An 18468-nucleotide genomic window follows, 5' to 3' on the forward strand; every position below is an offset into this window, starting at 1 on the left:
TCTGTTACACAATGTGCTGTCAATAGGATCTTCTGGACGAAATGTGCAGCACTCAATAAAAAGTTTCCTAAACTGATAAGAAGGATAAATAAGGAAACATAATTAACAAATAATAACAGCTCCTGCTGTCACACATGGATGTCATGACATCGATCATGACATTCCTTACAAAACCTGTATTAGCTCCACACAATATATGCAACCTGCATAAACACAATCAACCAGGTATGTTTTACCAATAATGCAGCCAACCTGCAAAACATCTTCATAGACGATTATTCCAAGATCTAAATTGGTTACCCCACAAGGTACTGAGACGATCAACATTCTGAGATCTAAATTAGTTATTATACATGGTACTAAGACGATCGACGATCCAAGATCTAATTCTATCATCACGAACGGTGTAGACACGATCATCCTTCCAAGGTCTAATTCAGTTACTACGAACGGTGCTGACACAACCAACATTCAAAGGTCTAATTCTATCACCACGAACGGTATAGACACGACCATCTTTCCAAGATCTAATTCAGTTACTACGAACGGTGTTGACACGATCAATCTCCAACAGACACTTCTCAACATACTAACCTCAGATGCAGTCTAACGTATGGCTCATTCTGGTACTTCTCAAAACAAAGGATCCAGTCTAACGTACGACTCATAGTAGGATACAACCTGACGTACGGTGTATTCTGACAACTATCAACACAGGGGACCTGGTCTAACGTACGATCTATCATACAGCCTAACGTATGGCTTTTCCAAACATTTATCAATGCAATCGGACCCAGTCTAACGTATGACTCGTCCTAAAGTTCAGCCTAACGTATAGCTTTCCAGACATTTAACAATGCAAATTGGATCCGGTCTAACGTACGACCCATCCTTCAGCCTAATGTATGGCTCTTCCAGACATTTAACAATGCAAACTGGACCCAGTCTAGCGTATGACTCGTCCTAAAAGTATAGCCTAACGTACGGCTTACCTTGGCACTTATCGATACAGTGGATTCAGTCTAACGTACGACTTGTCCTAAGTATACCCTTCAGATACAGTCTAACGTATGACGTATTCTGACTCTCAAGTCTATCAAGTCAGGTGGCATATTTAAGCCCACTTCATACTCCTAACATCCAAATGGCATCTTTTAAGCCCATCTCAATCAATTCACTTATATGATCCCCCAATTTAATCCTGACACCACAGATACAATCTAACGTACGACTCATTCTAACACACGTCAATACATCAACTGATGGCATCTTTAAGCCCATCTCCAGAAAAGGTCCCTATATCAGCAAGGGCAAATTTCTTGGTATTCTAGTGTTCAATCCTCTTCCACCATCAAATTCCGACAGGCACACAGGCCAATCTACATCTTCAGGCTTAAGAAGATTGAACAGGGGCAGCTGTCATACCCCAAAATTTTCCCATCATATTTCAAAATATTTTGGCTCAAGCACTGAGAAATAAGCCTGACTATCTCTCTCCTAAGCAATCAACCCACAATTAGGGTTTAGCTTCTCTCAAAGATCAAATCAAGTTCTAAAACCTCAAATGGATCCCATGGCCTCTCATATGCTTCAAAGGGTCCTCATGCCAAGTTTCAAGCTCTGATTCATAAGATTGCTCAGTCAACAGTTCAAATGGTCAATAGTCGACCAGTTTGACCTAAAAAGTCAACTATGGTCAAATCACAGTCAAAACTCCTGATTTCTGGTCAACATCAATATCTTGAAGTCATATTCATCATTTGATCAAGGGTTGATCATGATTCATCAAGGAAAGCTCAAAAATCAAAAAAAGTCCAAGTTACTAAATTAGGGTCTTATAGGAGAAAGTCAACTGAACTTTGACCAGCCATAGCTTTCACATGGTTCATCAAAAATTTCCCAACCAAAGCCTATTTTGAAGGAAATTGAATTCTCTACTACTTTGTCTCTCTAAAGCCAAGGCCAAAAATGTTTCATTTGAGAGATATAGATCAAGACATTATAGGTCCTTTTGGAAGTCTACTAAAGGACACTTTTTGTCAAAGCATCTTACACAAAAATAGGAGCTTCAAATGAGAAAACTCAAAACTACAAAGTTAAAGAGGACATTCCAAACTTTCTAATTTGATGAAGAATGCACTCATCTGATCAAGAATGAGCAAGTTATATGGTGTGCAAGCTAGGCGAAATTGACAAAAAAATCCCAAAATAGCCGGTCAATGAATTTTGTCTCTTGGAACAATCTGACCTAATTTATTAGGTTCTAATATGTTCACCACACTCCCAAAGGACCTATAGTTTCCCTTAATACATAGCCATGCAATTTATTTATTTTTGTCTTGATTTTATTTATTTAAAAGCAAAACAAATTATATAGAATGCTATAGATAATGAAACAAGGCGCATGGGTCTGATCCAGCCTCCAAAAATACTTCTAGAATTACCAAATGCATGATTGAAACATGATTGGAGGAGATTGAAACGGGATTGGATCAAAGTGGGAAGATTTGATAAATTTTCAAAACAAATATCCAAGCCCACCAATCAGATGGTATTCAAGCATTCCTTAACCTAATTTCACTCTACATAAATAGAGGAACATAGTCAGACTGGAGAGAGGACGGAGGAGGCAACAAAAGACTAGGGTTTGCATCTAAAAAATTTCAAACAAACTTGCACAATCGAAGTTCAAATTCCAGCCCTTCACAATCAATTCTGAGCGTTCAAACAGCTTCCTGAAGTGTATAGGAATCGATCCATACTCTTACGCGACTCCAAAGCAGCCAAGAGTCATCCTCCCTCGATTGCACCGGCGGGGTAAGTTCTTGAATCTCAAATCTTCCATTCATGGTATATAAATGATTCTAATGCATTTATTTATGTTCATGAGAGAATTTAGAACCGTTTTGAATCGTCGTTCACGAGTTTACGCTCAAGAATGAACATCCACCATGGTTAGGGCATCGAAATGATGTTCTTCGAATGCCAGGTTACAGACATTTTAATGAAAAAATAATGTCACCATCAGATTTGCAGGGTCCTATTTAGTGGAGAGGGGTCTTTTGTTTTGCTCGTTTACGTGAGTTTTGCCGGTTTCTAAAAGCGTCTCGCCGGAGAAGAAGAAGTTCCGACCAGAGAAGGTGGTGGCTCCGGCATGCACAGGCCTGCGTGGCATATCCTGAGTCCCTCATTGGATGGTCAAAACTCTAATCTTCCTCTCCCGCAGCGTATTGGCCAGTCAACTATGGCAGCGCTCTCTCTCCCCTCCTGATTGGTTGATCGTGCACTCGTGGGCCCTGGTTTGACCTTGTTTTTCAATTCCCCAATTAAAACGCTTTTATTCATATAATATATATTCCATGCATTTAATTTATGACTAATGAGTAACAGCACAAGTGGAAAAGGATCCATGTTGGTGACCAAGAGGACCTGGGCTCGATCCCAGCGTCCTGCAAGTTTTTTAACATTTATTTGGTTGTGCATGTCCTCAGATCCAATGCGCAACGTCTACGAGGACTCACGATACACCCTCCATCCATGGCCATCAGATCACTAGCACTCTGGATCCAGCGCACCATGTTGTAGGATCATCTCATGGAACACCAGCCTTGCCATATTCAATCAAAACCCTGGTTCTTCTTCTATTTTATTTTTATTTATATAATTATTTGTTTTTTTTAAAACCCTAAAAAACCTTTTAATAACTTTTAATTTAGTTTTAATTTAAGTTTTGTTTTTGATTAATAATTTTTTAGATTAATCTTTTAATTTAGATTAAATTAGTTATTATTTAATTATTAATTTTAGGATAATTAATTAGGATTAGGTTAATTAATTTTAGATTAATTAATTAGATTAAATTAATTATATTTTAGGTTAAATAATTTTAGGCTAATTAATTTTAGAGTAATTTTAGTTAAACAACTTAGGATTAATTTTAGGTTTTTTTCTTTAGCCTTTAATCAATACCATGTGACTATCAATAATGTAAAGGTTGTCTATTCACTGTAGGTCAAGGTTCTTTTTAGCCATAAGGATTTTCCCTTAGTTTTTTCCCTTAGGCTTTTTAAACCCTGTTTCTATTTTAAATTATTTTTATCAATACCTTTCGTTTGCCTTTTCCCTTGTTATTTTATAATTCCTGATTTATAATGTATCTGCCCCAAAGCCATGTACAAAAAGTTTTCTACCTTTCTTTCTGCCTTTATTTCTGTTACCCTTCAGGGTTTTATCATAATAGTAATTAGGTTTATTTTTTTGCCTTTATTTTCCCGCATTAACAGGTGTTTATTGTAATAGCGTAGGATTTTTAACTGTTTATTATAACTACTGTGGTTAGTAATCCTAGGGAGTGCAACCTTGAATTGAACATAGAATCACTAATTTTACAAGATAAAATATCTGAACTGAATCACTTGATTGTGGCACACACGCACCTTTAGGGTAACCCTTCTTGTTGCCTTGTTGCCTATTGCCTTTATGTGAATTTCCAAATAGTCAAGTCCCTCGATTCTGAGGATAACTAAAGCAAAGGTTGCCTTAATCATTGAAATCATTATGAGATCTAGTCCCTCGATGTTGCCTCGATAAAACATGATGATTGTCCCAATTGCTAAGGTATCCTCGCATGATGCCTAAAAAGATTAAATGACTATTATATCCTTCCCTTAGACTACCTGCCCTCTTTATGGCAGGGACAGTCTTATGGCGAACGATAACTCCGATGACCCTTTAAATCCAATGAAAGGACTTCCTACCCTCTTATGGTATGGATAGCCCTGAAAAGCTAAAAGAACATTTTCTTCTCTAAACTTAAGGGTAATTGCTTTTTAATTGCTTGCTCTTTTTCAAATTCAAAAATTCAAAATCTTTTCCCACTTCTTTTCAAAGAACCTTTCCAAAAAGACTACGCTTATTTACAAGCTAAAGTTTTTATTCAAATATTTTCTATTCACACACTACACTTCAAACATTTTGAAAACAAAAAGTGAGCTAAGATCAAAGTTGTATTGGCTCATATCTCTTATGCGGAAGGGTTTCTTGACCTTGAGCCCAACATCAAAGTTGTAGAGAATGAAATTTCCTTGAGAATAGGCTTTGGTTGAGGAATTTCTGATAAAGTATGAAAGAGATATGATCAGTCAAATTTGGGTTGACTTTCTCCTATGAACCCTAATTAAGTAACTTGGACATTTGTGGATTTTTGAACTTTTCTTGATGAATGATCAGTTGTTTTCACACATATATTTACCGTTGTTTTTAAGTATGTTTAAGTTATGTTATTGAGTGTTTTATTTCTTTATTCGTCATTTTATGCTTTGGTTGTGTGTTTTAATGTTTTCAGGTTCATATGGATAAATCAGACTAAATCAGTGCAAAACTCGGAGTTTTGAGGAAGTTCAGAAAACATATTTCAGGAGGCCTGACACGTGTGGCCGTGTTGCTCAACACGGGCCGTGTCAGGAAGAGAGCTGGGAGCGAAGTTTGAGAGAAAGGAAAAACAGGGGTGCAACACGGGTGCCCGTGTTGCTCAACACGGCCCGTGTTGCTAAGTCTGGGACCAACCAATAAAAATAAATATGACAGGAAGCCAACACGGGTACCCGTGTTGCTCAACACGGCCCGTGTTGGGTTTGACGCTGATTTTAGTGATTTTTGTAATTTTGTTCAGTGGTTTGCCTGCAAGGGTGTTTTTGGGATTTCCAACCAACTTAAGTGAGTCTGCACTATTTAGGAGAGTTTTCAAGATGAATTAGGGATCTTTTTTGCCACACGAAGAATTGGAGGATTGAGAAAAGAAGCCTATGCAATTGGAGAAGAACAGAGAACTCTCATGAGCGGAAGCCATTGAAGATCAAAGTTCATCATCTCTATTGTAATGTCTTTATTTGATATCTTTGTAATTTCTTTGGATGATATGAGTAGCTAAACCCCCCAATGCTAGGGGGTGTCCCTGATTAACATTTGTGATGATTTTGAATTCCGAATTTCAATAACATATTTCTCTTTCATGTTCAATTTAATGGTATAAGGTTTTTAATGCTTTCCTCGTCGGACCAACTGGATTGATTTAAGACTGACAATTAGGATTGACCTCCATTGTTAGGGTTTTTATACCATTATACTATAGTAGATATCACCTAGGACTAGGGATACCCTATAGTAACCAGATTGTTCTTGATTATAATAAAACTTGATTTGATCACTAATTTCGAAGGACTTTGGGATTAGGATTTCAATGTTCAAAGGTTTGCCCACTAAGGACTTAGGAGCAAATACCCTTAAGAACCGGTAATTGATAAGTTGAATTTTGTTAATGAAACAAGGGTTCAGAATTGCTACATGTTAATGCACACACCTACCCTGGCATGTCACTCATATTTGGCCAAATCAACGTTTTTAAGTTTATTTGCAATTTAATTCGTAATCATAAAAACCAAAACCCCCAAGGCTTTTTGTTTAATTGAATTCCTACTAACTCTATAATATCACGCAGTCCTTGAGATCGATATTCGGGGAATTTTCCCTTTATTACTACAGAGGCAAAATAGTACACTTGCTATTTTACCGATCAAGTTTTTGGCGCCGTTGCCGGGGACTGCCGAAAATTATAGAGTTTTTAGATTTATTTCAATTAGAATTTTGTTGCTCTGCGACTAAAATTTTACTTTCTGAAAAAAATAATATTTTTATTTTATTTTTGTTCCTCATTCTAATAATTGTCTAATCTGTTTATGCGAGGTAAGGCCTCAGCATAATTTCTTTTTGACGCAGAAATTGAAAGGACTTTGCACGCAAGGCGCAGACAGGCTCGTCAAACTAAACTGGAATCTGAGGAAGAAGTGATTACAGTTCATTCTGGTTCAGACACTGAAAGTGAAGAAGAGATCATGGGCGAGGTACCACCACCAGAGAGACTTCTCGGAGACTATGGCGCTAGGTCTTCATATTTATGTTCCCGATCAACAAGCCGGGTTGCATATTCATTTTCCGTGTAAGTTCCCATAGGTTGAATGCTTAAGCATGTTTTGACCGGTTGGGTAACACTTAACTCGTACACTTGGCTTTTGTAAGCGTAGTACTTGGAGAATTTTGACTTCTCGGGGAGAAGTATTTAGGTAATGTCCTTAGCTTTTAAGTACTCGAAATTTGTTATCTCCGGGTTCGTAAGTGTGTTGGGACTGTTGCTTCTGCTAGAGCCCTTTAAGGTTACTTTAGCTTTGTTAGAGGCTTCTAATGTACTTGGATTTGGTTAGGCAAGGGGTTGAAGTTTTACCTAGCCTGTCCGATTCGGATTTATGCCAGACGCTTAAAAGTGTGCTTGGGCTTTTGACTTTGGGTGCAGAGCCCCTTGTAAGGTCTTTTTTAAGAGCCTTAACGAGTTTGACCGCATCATGTTTATAGTTCAGAGCCCCTTGCAAGGATTCACCGAGAACGGTTTGTGAGTCTTGGGGAGGTTGAACCGTCTTAGGTGCAGACATAGGCTTGGAGGCGTAACCATCTTAGGTGCGGCCATAGGTCCGACGACTTAACCGTCTTAAGGTACGGCCATATGTCCCACTCACAATATGGACAAGACTGAACAGATGCAAGTATTCGTCAATAGGCTCAGAATGAAAACAAAGCAGTTAATTGATACAGCAGCTGGAGGCTCGACAAATTTCACAACAGCCTCAGGCATCATCAAAATCATTGAAGCAATAGCTGCAAATGAGCATTTGGAATTATATGATAGGTGTGCTAGCAAACCAGAAGGAATCATTGATCTTAAGCTGGAAACTTCGAAAATTCGGGTTGAAGATGGGATAGCCGCAAAAGTTAAAAAGAAATTGAAGGCTATGAATATAGGTAAACAACAGGTGGTTCAAGTTCAACAAGCTCAACCTGTCAGCTGTGAAATCTGTAATGGCCCACACCAAATGGTGTACTGTTTTGCTACTCCCAAGCATATTGAAGAAATCAAATTCCTAAGGCAAAGCCACCCGTACTCGAACACCTATAATCCAGGGTGGAAGAATCATCCAAATTTTTCTTGGAAAGATCAATAACAACAAGGTACCCAGAAGGTAGAGTGGGAAGTGGCAATTGAAAGATTAGCTGGGCAGTGTTCTCAGTTCCAAGAAGAAACAAGAAACAACCACAGAAACACGTCGGCCTCAATTAAAAATCTGGAAGTTCAAGTGGGGCAGATAGCACAACATCTCACTCTACAGGCACAAGGTACCCTTCCGAGCTCAACTGTGAAAAATCCGAAAGACCAAGAGAAGATTAATGCTGTTACTACAAGAAGTAGGAGAGTAGCAGAATTTGAAAAAGAAAAAAAGGAAATAGATGACCCCATGGTAATAGAGGTGGATCTGGAAATAAGAGAGAATCCAAAAGAGCCAGAAGTTGTGGTACCACCGGTTAAACCAATTGAAGAAAAAAATAAGAAAGACGCTGAACCGGTGATAAAACTACCTTTCCCCTCCAGAGTGACAAAGAAGGTTTCAAGAGAGAAAGACTTTGAGAAGTTTACTAAATTGTTCAAAACGTTAGAGGTAAATCTACCATTCTTTCATGCACTTGAGCACATGCCTTTGTATAAGAAATTTATGAAGGAGGTGTTGGCGAAAAATAGATCACTAGGAGGAGAGACAAAAATTGCAACCGAGAAGTGTGGTATAGTCTCGACAGCAAGAAAGATCCCAATAAAGAGGAAAGACCCTGGGGCGGTGGCGATACCATGCACTATCAAGAATATAGCATTTAAAAAGGTACTCCTCGATTCTGGGTCTAGTGTGAGTTTAATGCCTTTGTCCATTTTCAAAAAGCTTGAATTAGAAAAGATTAGTGAAAGTAAGACACAGTTAAGGTTCGCCGATCACACCGTTAAGAAATCCTATGGGGTAGCTGAAGATGTGCTAGTGGAAGTTGATAAGTTTGTATTCCCTGTTGACTTCCACATCATGGATATTCCGGAAGACGAAGAAACTCCTATCCTTCTTGGGAGACCATTTTTGTCGACAGGCCGCTGCAACTTCGACATTGAAAAAGGGACACTAACGCTGAAATCATTTGATGAAGAAGTAACCTTGAAGATGTTAGGAGTCAAGAAAAATAGGGCAGGTGTGAATGAGAAAACTTCAGCTGGTATGACAGAAGGTGAAAAAGAAGACAAAAATCCTAAAAATCTCCAAGAAAAAGTTTCAAGCATAGCCTCTCGGGTGGAACCAACTCATATAGCCATCAAAAATCCTAAGAATGCTAAGGAAGTCAAGAAGAAGGTGGAAAAGAAAGAGCAAGGTGAGAAGAAGAATGTGGGAAGTGAGTTGAAGATAAAAGTAGTCCATTCTTTTCATCTTCATGAGTCCGTGGTTGCGGACGTGACAAGCAACAAGGTGTGGAAAAGGAAATACCCTCCATAATAAAGGGTAATGGACCGTCGAGCCACGCGACGTTAAACGAAGCGCTTCGTGGGAGGCAACCCACGGTTTTAATAATTAATTTCTATTTTTGTTTATTTTATTTTCAGGAAATAAAAGAGGACGTCTCTAGTGAAAGCTCGGAAGTGATCATTGGAGTGCAATACCCTCTGTGAGTCACCTCTCTCGAACTCGTTCTGAAACATTGAGGCCAATGTTTAGTTCAAGTTTGGGGGAGGCTCTTCTCTTTGCATTTTATTTTTTTATGTTATTTTTATGTTACTAGTATGATGTGAAACCATAAAGTGAATTCTGCCCAAATTTTGACCGAAATTTTAATTTCTGTTGAAGAGTTTTGATCTTAAAGAGCGATCGGGAATAGTATATAGAGATGAAGCGAGGATTGTTTGAGGACAGAAAGTTCGGAATAATGTGACAAGAAGAGGTTTGTTTAAACACCCTTGGTTCCCTAAAAGAGATACGAGTCTAACGTGTAGATTTGCACCATAGTACTTGTCTCCTGAGAAGTACTTCTCGAGTAGTTTATTGATACAGTCTGGCATAATTCAGATTCACTTGCATGAGGACTGGTTGAAAAAAAAGAGATATAAAGTTGGCACCAAATGATGAAAAGGCGGTAAAAGGCAATCGGCTCGCTAAGTTGGGTAACCCTCACCCGGTTATTCAGCCCAAAGGAGATTGATCCCCAAACGTCGTCCAAAAGGACAATATATAACTGCAAAGTTTGAAAATTTCATCGGTAATTAAAAGTAGCAAATGCTGCTAGTTTGGTGCCAGAAAAAGAAAATAAAAAGCCTTGATTCGTCTCATGCATGTGATGATTATTAGAAGAAATGTGGTGCCTTCATATGATTGTCCGAATGAAAGAGGAGGAAAATCGGAAAGAGACTTAAGTGCAAAGCATAGTTGGAGAGGTATCCGAAACGGGAGCTTGAGGTTTAATGTGGTAACAGAAACTCGTCGCGTCATGTGAATGCCGAACCAACTGTTTCTTGATCAACATAGACGGATATCTCACGTATGAACACCGTGTGCTTTGAAGGTCATTAACTTTTGTAATTGTCGCTTGAGGTCAAGCAACGGTTTAAGTTTGGGGGAGTTTGATCAGTGGTTTTCACACATATATTTACCGTTGTTTTTAAGAATGTTTAAGTTATGTTATTGAGAGTTTTATTTCTTTATTCGTCATTTTATGCTTTGGTTGTATGTTTTAATGTTTTCAGGTTCATATGGATAAATCGGACTAAATCAGTGCAAAACTCGGAGTTTTGAGGAAGTTCAGAAAACATGTTTCAGGAAGCCTGACACGGGTGGCCGTGTTGCTCAACACGGGCCGTGTCAGGAAGAGAGCTGGGAGCGAAGTTTGAGAGAAAGGAAAAACAGGGGTGCAACACGGGTGCCCGTGTTGCTCAACACGGCCCGTGTTGCTAAGTCTGGGACCAACCAATAAAAATAAATATGACAGGGAGCCAACACGGGTACCCGTGTTGCTCAACACGGCCCGTGTTGGGTTTGACGCTGATTTCAGTGATTTTTGTAATTTTGTTCAGTGGTTTGCCTGCAAGGGTGTTTTTGGGATTTCCAACCAACTTAAGTGAGTCTGCACTATTTAGGAGAGTTTTCAAGATGAATTAGGGATCTTTTTTGCCACACGAAGAATTGGAGGATTGAGAAAAGAAGCCTATGCAATTGGAGAAGAACAGAGAACTCTCATGAGCGGAAGCCATTGAAGATCAAAGTTCATCATCTCTATTGTAATGTCTTTATTTGATATCTTTGTAATTTCTTTGGATGATATGAGTAGCTAAACCCCCCAATGCTAGGGGGTGTCCCTGATTAACATTTGTGATGATTTTGAATTCCGAATTTCAATAACATATTTCTCTTTCATGTTCAATTTAATGGTATAAGGTTTTTAATGCTTTCCTCGTCGGACCAACTGGATTGATTTAAGACTGACAATTAGGATTGACCTCCATTGTTAGGGTTTTTATACCATTATACTATAGTAGATATCACCTAGGACTAGGGATACCCTATAGTAACCAGATTGTTCTTGATTATAATAAAACTTGATTTGATCACTAATTTCGAAGGACTTTGGGATTAGGATTTCAATGTTCAAAGGTTTGCCCACTAAGGACTTAGGAGCAAATACCCTTAAGAACCGGTAATTGATAAGTTGAATTTTGTTAATGAAACAAGGGTTCAGAATTGCTACATGTTAATGCACACACCTACCCTGGCATGTCACTCATATTTGGCCAAATCAACCTTTTTAAGTTTATTTGCAATTTAATTCGTAATCATAAAAACCAAAACCCCCCAGGCTTTTTGTTTAATTGAATTCCTACTAACTCTATAATATCACGCAGTCCTTGAGATCGATATTCGGGGAATTTTCCCTTTATTACTACAGAGGCAAAATAGTACACTTGCTATTTTACCGATCAAGTTTTTGGCGTCGTTGCCGGGGACTGCCGAAAATTATAGAGTTTTTAGATTTATTTCAATTAGAATTTTGTTGCTCTGCGACTAAAATTTTACTTTCTGAAAAAAATAATATTTTTATTTTATTTTTGTTCCTCATTCTAATAATTGTCTAATCTGTTTATGCGAGGTAAGGCCTCAGCATAATTTCTTTTTGACGCAGAAATTGAAAGGACTTTGCACGCAAGGCGCAGACAGGCTCGTCAAACTAAACTGGAATCTGAGGAAGAAGTGATTACAGTTCATTCTGGTTCAGACACTGAAAGTGAAGAAGAGATCATGGGCGAGGTACCACCACCAGAGAGACTTCTCGGAGACTATGGCGCTAGGTCTTCATATTTATGTTCCCGATCAACAAGCCGGGTTGCATATTCATTTTCCGTGTAAGTTCCCATAGGTTGAATGCTTAAGCATGTTTTGACCGGTTGGGTAACACTTAACTCGTACACTTGGCTTTTGTAAGCGTAGTACTTGGAGAATTTTGACTTCTCGGGGAGAAGTATTTAGGTAATGTCCTTAGCTTTTAAGTACTCGAAATTTGTTATCTCCGGGTTCGTAAGTGTGTTGGGACTGTTGCTTCTGCTAGAGCCCTTTAAGGTTACTTTAGCTTTGTTAGAGGCTTCTAATGTACTTGGATTTGGTTAGGCAAGGGGTTGAAGTTTTACCTAGCCTGTCCGATTCGGATTTATGCCAGACGCTTAAAAGTGTGCTTGGGCTTTTGACTTTGGGTGCAGAGCCCCTTGTAAGGTCTTTTTTAAGAGCCTTAACGAGTTTGACCGCATCATGTTTATAGTTCAGAGCCCCTTGCAAGGGCTCACCGAGAACGGTTTGTGAGCCTTGGGGAGGTTGAACCGTCTTAGGTGCGGACATAGGCTTGGAGGCGTAACCATCTTAGGTGCGGCCATAGGTCCGACGACTTAACCATCTTAAGGTGCGGACAGAGCCCCTTGCAAGGATTCACCGGGAGTCGGTTTGAGAGCCTTGGCGAGGTTGAACCGACTTTAGTTGGCGGACAGAGCCTCGCAAGGGTTCACCGAGTACCGGTTTGAGAGTCTTGGCGAGGTTGAACCGGCTTTATTTGGCGGACAGAGCCTCTTGCAAGGGCTCACCGAGTACCGGTTTGAGATCCTTGGCGAGGTTGAACCGACTTTAGTTAGCGGACAGAGACTCTTGCAAGGGTTCACCGAGTACCGGTTTGAGAGCCTTGGCGAGGTTGAACTGGCTTTAGTTGACGGACAAAGCCTTTTGCAAGGATACAACGAGAATCGGTTTGAGAGCCTTGGTGAGGTTGAACCGGCTTAGATGCGGACATAGGCCCGCCGTAACCGTCTTTGGTGGGGACAGAGACCCGGAGGCGTAACCGTCTTCGTGTATCTTGCTTCCTACTATTTATAGTGGTGTTACATAAGTCTTTAGGCCGAGTGTTTATAGTTACACTACCCGGCCACAACCAATTTATAGATTTTTTTTTTCATTCTGTTTGAATCTCACCTATCTTTTAGACTAATATAGTTGGGTGCCTCGTGTCCACGTAGGGGAGAAGGGTGACACCTTTTACTTCCTTTAGAAAATCTAAATGAGATTTTTTACAAATGTAAAGAGACATAATTCGCTTTATACAACAATAGTGATTGATTAAAGCATAAACTTGCGTCTTGGCGCTTTGTGTCAGATTCCTTCTTTGATGAGGTGAGTCGTCTCGTCAACTTGTATTTTTTTCAATTTCTGAGTTGAATTTGACATCTTTAGGATTTTTCACTTTCCTAATTTGGAATACCTGTACCACCCCCGAGCGTGAGGCTTGTGGAACATGCTGAAACGCTTTGGACAAAAGTTATCCGAATTAGATCATGATGTGCGCGTTGTCCTTTCGCATCTCTTATCAAATTCATATTATTGCCGAAGCTATTTTTGATAATATTCAACTCATGTTAAGTTGGATGCCTAAATAACCTGCGACATAATTGGTTAGCAAGATATATAAGGATGTAATCGGCAATTTAAACATTCAATGATAGAATGTAGTGCACAGGTTTATTGTCTGAACTAGTAAAATCACCAGTAACATGTCGTTAATGAGTTTGACATTTGGAAACACCCAAACGAATATTTGATTCTATACATGACACTACACGTGATGACATTTTATCACTGCTCAAAAATCCATGCACCGAGATAACCACAAAATATTCGGATCGTTCATGTGTGATTTTTCAATGCATATATAAATGATGCAGGCTATTAAGTAGTAAACTTTATCACATAAGTGATATTGTAGTACAGTGCATCAGTGATATTTAAGTAATCAATTTTATCACATAAGTGATATTTTAGTAGTAACTTTATCACAATGCATCAGTGATATTTAAATAGTAAACTTGTATAGCTCACTGTAACATAATAATATCTAAACCGAGAAAGGAATCGTTACGCATGTATACCAGAATTTAATTAAGGTGGATTCTTATCTATTCATTGAAAAATGTTGGGTAAAGTTACCCTTCTAAATTGTTAAAAGTTCATTGGTCCATTTGTATCCTATTTGTTAATGTCATTAAAAATTTTAGTTTTTAATATTAGTGATTTATTTTATGTATTTGCAATCCAGTCCCTTTGCATTAATGGTTACATTTAGTACCTTATTTAATTGTAAGTTATTATTTTTTAAATGTCCCATAATACATTCTCTTTCACGTTAGTTCCAATGTACATTGTTTCTCTGCATTTCACCTTGCTTTCTAGTACTTTACATAATACTAGTACTTAGACTCGTGCGAGGCACGGGTAAAATATTTTTTAAGTAAGAAATCTCATTTTAAAAACACTTATAATTTACTTATAGTACTATTGTATATATAAAATGTCATTGTTATTAATAATATAAATAAAAAAATTATTTAACTAAATTTATTTGTAAAATTTTTATTTGTAAAATTCTGAAATATGCGTTTCATATTAATAAATGTCATTGTATTAATTCAAAAAACATGACCTTAAAAAATTAGATATATATGTCATGGGAAATATGAGAATGGGTAAGTTATATGAGAATGTGAGAATAAATCTGAACCATTAGATTTTAAAATAAATGGTGGAGATTATGTGTCGTTATTTAAATAATGGAGGAGAAAGAAAAAAATATTGACACATAATCTCTACCATTTATTTTAAAATCTAATGGTTTAGATTCATTCGCATGTTCTTATATAAAAATGTCATTATCATATGATACATCCTCATATATATCGCATATCATATGAGAATTACATCTCTATATGAGAATGTGAGAATTATTTTAAAATCCAATTGTTCAGATAAAAATGAGCATTATTATAAACGGTAATAAAAAGTTGAATAAATAGCTATAAACGGGGTGACTAAAAATTTAAAATAAATAATTAAAACTATTAATAATGATCAGTTTTTATTTATACATTTCAACTAAATAATTTTTGTGATGAATATACCCAAGCAATTTTTTATTAATATTAAATTCTTAAAAATATTATAATTTAAATATGTCATATATTTGTACCAAGTCTAATTAATTATTTATTTGTTTAAAATAAATAATGAGTAACTTATTACATTATAGTTATAAAAATTTGGTGAAAAAGAATCATTTATTTTATATATAGACCCATACGTTATGAGTAATTTTAAATAAATTTGTATAGTTATAGTATTTTTTAAATAACTAAATTAATAATATCTCGATTATTTTAAGATAATTAATATTAAAAATTAAATAAATATTTATTTTCATTTATTATATTGGAGTTAAATTTTCTTTTTGTTCTTGTATCACTTTATAACGTACGTTTTTGTTTTTAAAATAATTAAATACTTAATTTAAAAATATTTTGATTTTTCCATGAAAAACAAAATTATTCCATATTACTTATTACTCAGTGTCATATTAAAAATTTGTTTCTTCCAAAAATTAATTTTTAGTGAAATTTTATTTTATTATTTAATTTATTCCTCTAAATTTCCAAATATACTTGTCTACATGGATATGTATTAATTAATCATTGTTATTTAATTAATGCATATTAAAAATTTGAAATCTTATTATTCATTATTTGTATATGTATTAATTAATCGTTGTTATTTAATTAATGCATATTAAAAATTTGAAATCTTATTATTCATTATTTGGTATGCCGATTTGTTCGTAGATATAAAGTGATTGATTATACCATTTGCAATTTAAGGGTAAGCAAATTTTGAATAATATTTTTAGTTACCAGAATAGAAGGAAAGGAATAAATTGGTTCTACCATTCAAATTGAAGTCTTAATAGTTTGAAATGAATAAAAAAACATCACATGGTTAAGTGCTAAGTTTGATTATATAAAAACTTTCATGAATTTTTCAGCAAGAGATACAATTTCTCTAAAAAACTAATACAATTGTGATTTTGAATATTTAATATGACTAAATACAAATTTTTGATGGTTTGTAGAAACAGAAAGATTCTTAAATGAAAAGTTGTAGTAGCTATATATTTCTAGAAGTTGAATAATTTTCATAAAATATAATTTAATGTAATTTCGAAAGTATGAAAAAAAATGTAATCATAGAAAATGGCAGAAGATGTGTTATTTATTTGTTAGAAATTACAGTCTGCCAACTAAACTGGTAGAAGACGTGCTATCTGCTACAAATAACATAAAATCAACTAAACAATTTGATATTGATTACTAAATTACCACCTCTAGCTCTAACCGAAATAAATTGCCACAAACATCCACCAATCCCCTAAACACACCAGTAACTTTAGACAGAGCCCCTTCGCCTTACCGTTCCAATGAGAATACCATCCAACGCAACCAAACCTAAGCAATCGATAGGAAGCGCCTCAAGCAGCAAATTTAAGATAACAAAAGCATAAATACATTTAAATGCCAACTGAAAACTCCCCCAAACCCCTAACCAAGAACCGAAACTGGTCAGACCACGCAGCTCCTTAAAACTACCATAGCCGAATGTTGTAGGAAGCACAAGCTGACATGACAGATGAAATTTTGAACTCCACGGCTGGATGAGACGAAAGAAAGATGCCTGCTTCAGGCGCTCTGAAACCGCATATGCACAAAAATTCTACAGCAACAGACAACACAAAAACTAACATATGAAAAACCAATGCGACTTGAATCACCAAGCGTGAATGAACTCGATTTCATGAGGATCCTTTTTAGTGTAGCTTGAAGAATTGATCCCGCTGTTGTTGATAATATGGCTTCAATTATGGAATTTGTCAGGAAATACCCAAAAGAATGCAAGCATTTTTTTATCAATAAAGTGAATAATGCACATTTAAGCATCAAGAAATTCAATCAAGAAAAAAAGAAATAAGCCTTGAAATAAGCCATTGAAGTTTTTGATTAAAGTGATTTTGTAGCTAACTCAAAAATCTGAAAAACGTAATACATTCCATTAACGTTTTTAATGAAACTAAAAACATAATTAGCCCATTTCAGTTCATATAAAAGCATGCAGAGATGGCCAACCTCTGGAAATTCAACTTGAACAGGTGTTTCGTGGTCCTATATCCTCCAGTATTAGCGGCAACCCCAAAATATTGTAAATTATAAACAATACCCTCACGAATCTGATTCTCAAATTGAGACAGCAGAGCCTTACGAATAGAAGCTTGAATCTTGAAACCCTACATACAATAACGAATCAAGATCAGAACAAAACCACATATAATAATATTCATAGAAAAAAATTACAAATCAAACAACAGCAACAACAACCTTCTCATCCATTAGAACCATCTCCCATAGCATAAAACTTATGTTTCGAATTCATGTCCGGCACAAACCAAAATCGAATAACTCGAACAACAACATTCCATGACTCTTTCGCTGGTGTGATTTCAGAAACGAAATTGCGTGTTGCAGCAGCCATAGGAAAATAAAGCAAAATTGTAAGGGTTCAAAGGGGATGATGAATGGAAGATGAAATATGACATATTTATAGGAAGAAATAGAAAAAGTTGAAAGAACTAACCTTCAAACTATCATTGATGATGCAGTGATTGGATATTGGGAGATGAGAAACCAACATTCAATAATTTGCATCGTGAATGGAATACATCACACTACTAGAAATTTGGCCTACGGCCACGCTAAAATTTTCCACAGCTCAAAAACTGTGGCCACATATATGATTTGGCCATGGTTATCAAAGCGTAGACGTATGTTATAGAATATTGATTCTGGAGTGTAAAACTGTGGCCTGTACTTCAATTGCCACGGTTATATAACGGTAGATATTTTAAACCGCAACTAAAAAACCGAGGCCTATAATTTTCAGTTCAAACTGTGGCCAAAACCCCAAAAAAAAACCCTCCAAAAGTTCCCTCTTTTTTTTTTAGTTTCCCTCTATCTTTTAATATTTTCTTTTCCATTATAATTTTCACTTCAAAATGTGACTCAAGCCCAAAAACACATACCCCTCCAAAATTTCCCTCTTTTTTTTGTTTCCCTCTCATTAATTATTTTCTTTTCTAATTTATTTAGCTTCTCTAATTAATTATTTT

The 18468-nt window shown here is 36.5% G+C and overlaps 1 long non-coding RNA gene across 1 annotated transcript; it reads right to left on the reverse strand.

Annotated features, from left to right (window-relative positions):
• Positions 1-17327: 17327 nt before the first annotated feature.
• Positions 17328-18024, reverse strand: LOC131606587 (uncharacterized). Its single transcript, XR_009284897.1, has 3 exons — positions 17937-18024; positions 17681-17791; positions 17328-17589 (listed from the first exon to the last, which is right to left on the reverse strand). It is a non-coding gene; the product is annotated as an uncharacterized LOC131606587 (long non-coding RNA).
• Positions 18025-18468: the final 444 nt, after the last annotated feature.

Source organism: Vicia villosa, linkage group LG5 (genome assembly GCF_029867415.1).
Source record: "Vicia villosa cultivar HV-30 ecotype Madison, WI linkage group LG5, Vvil1.0, whole genome shotgun sequence".
Taxonomy (NCBI): Eukaryota; Viridiplantae; Streptophyta; class Magnoliopsida; order Fabales; family Fabaceae; genus Vicia; species Vicia villosa.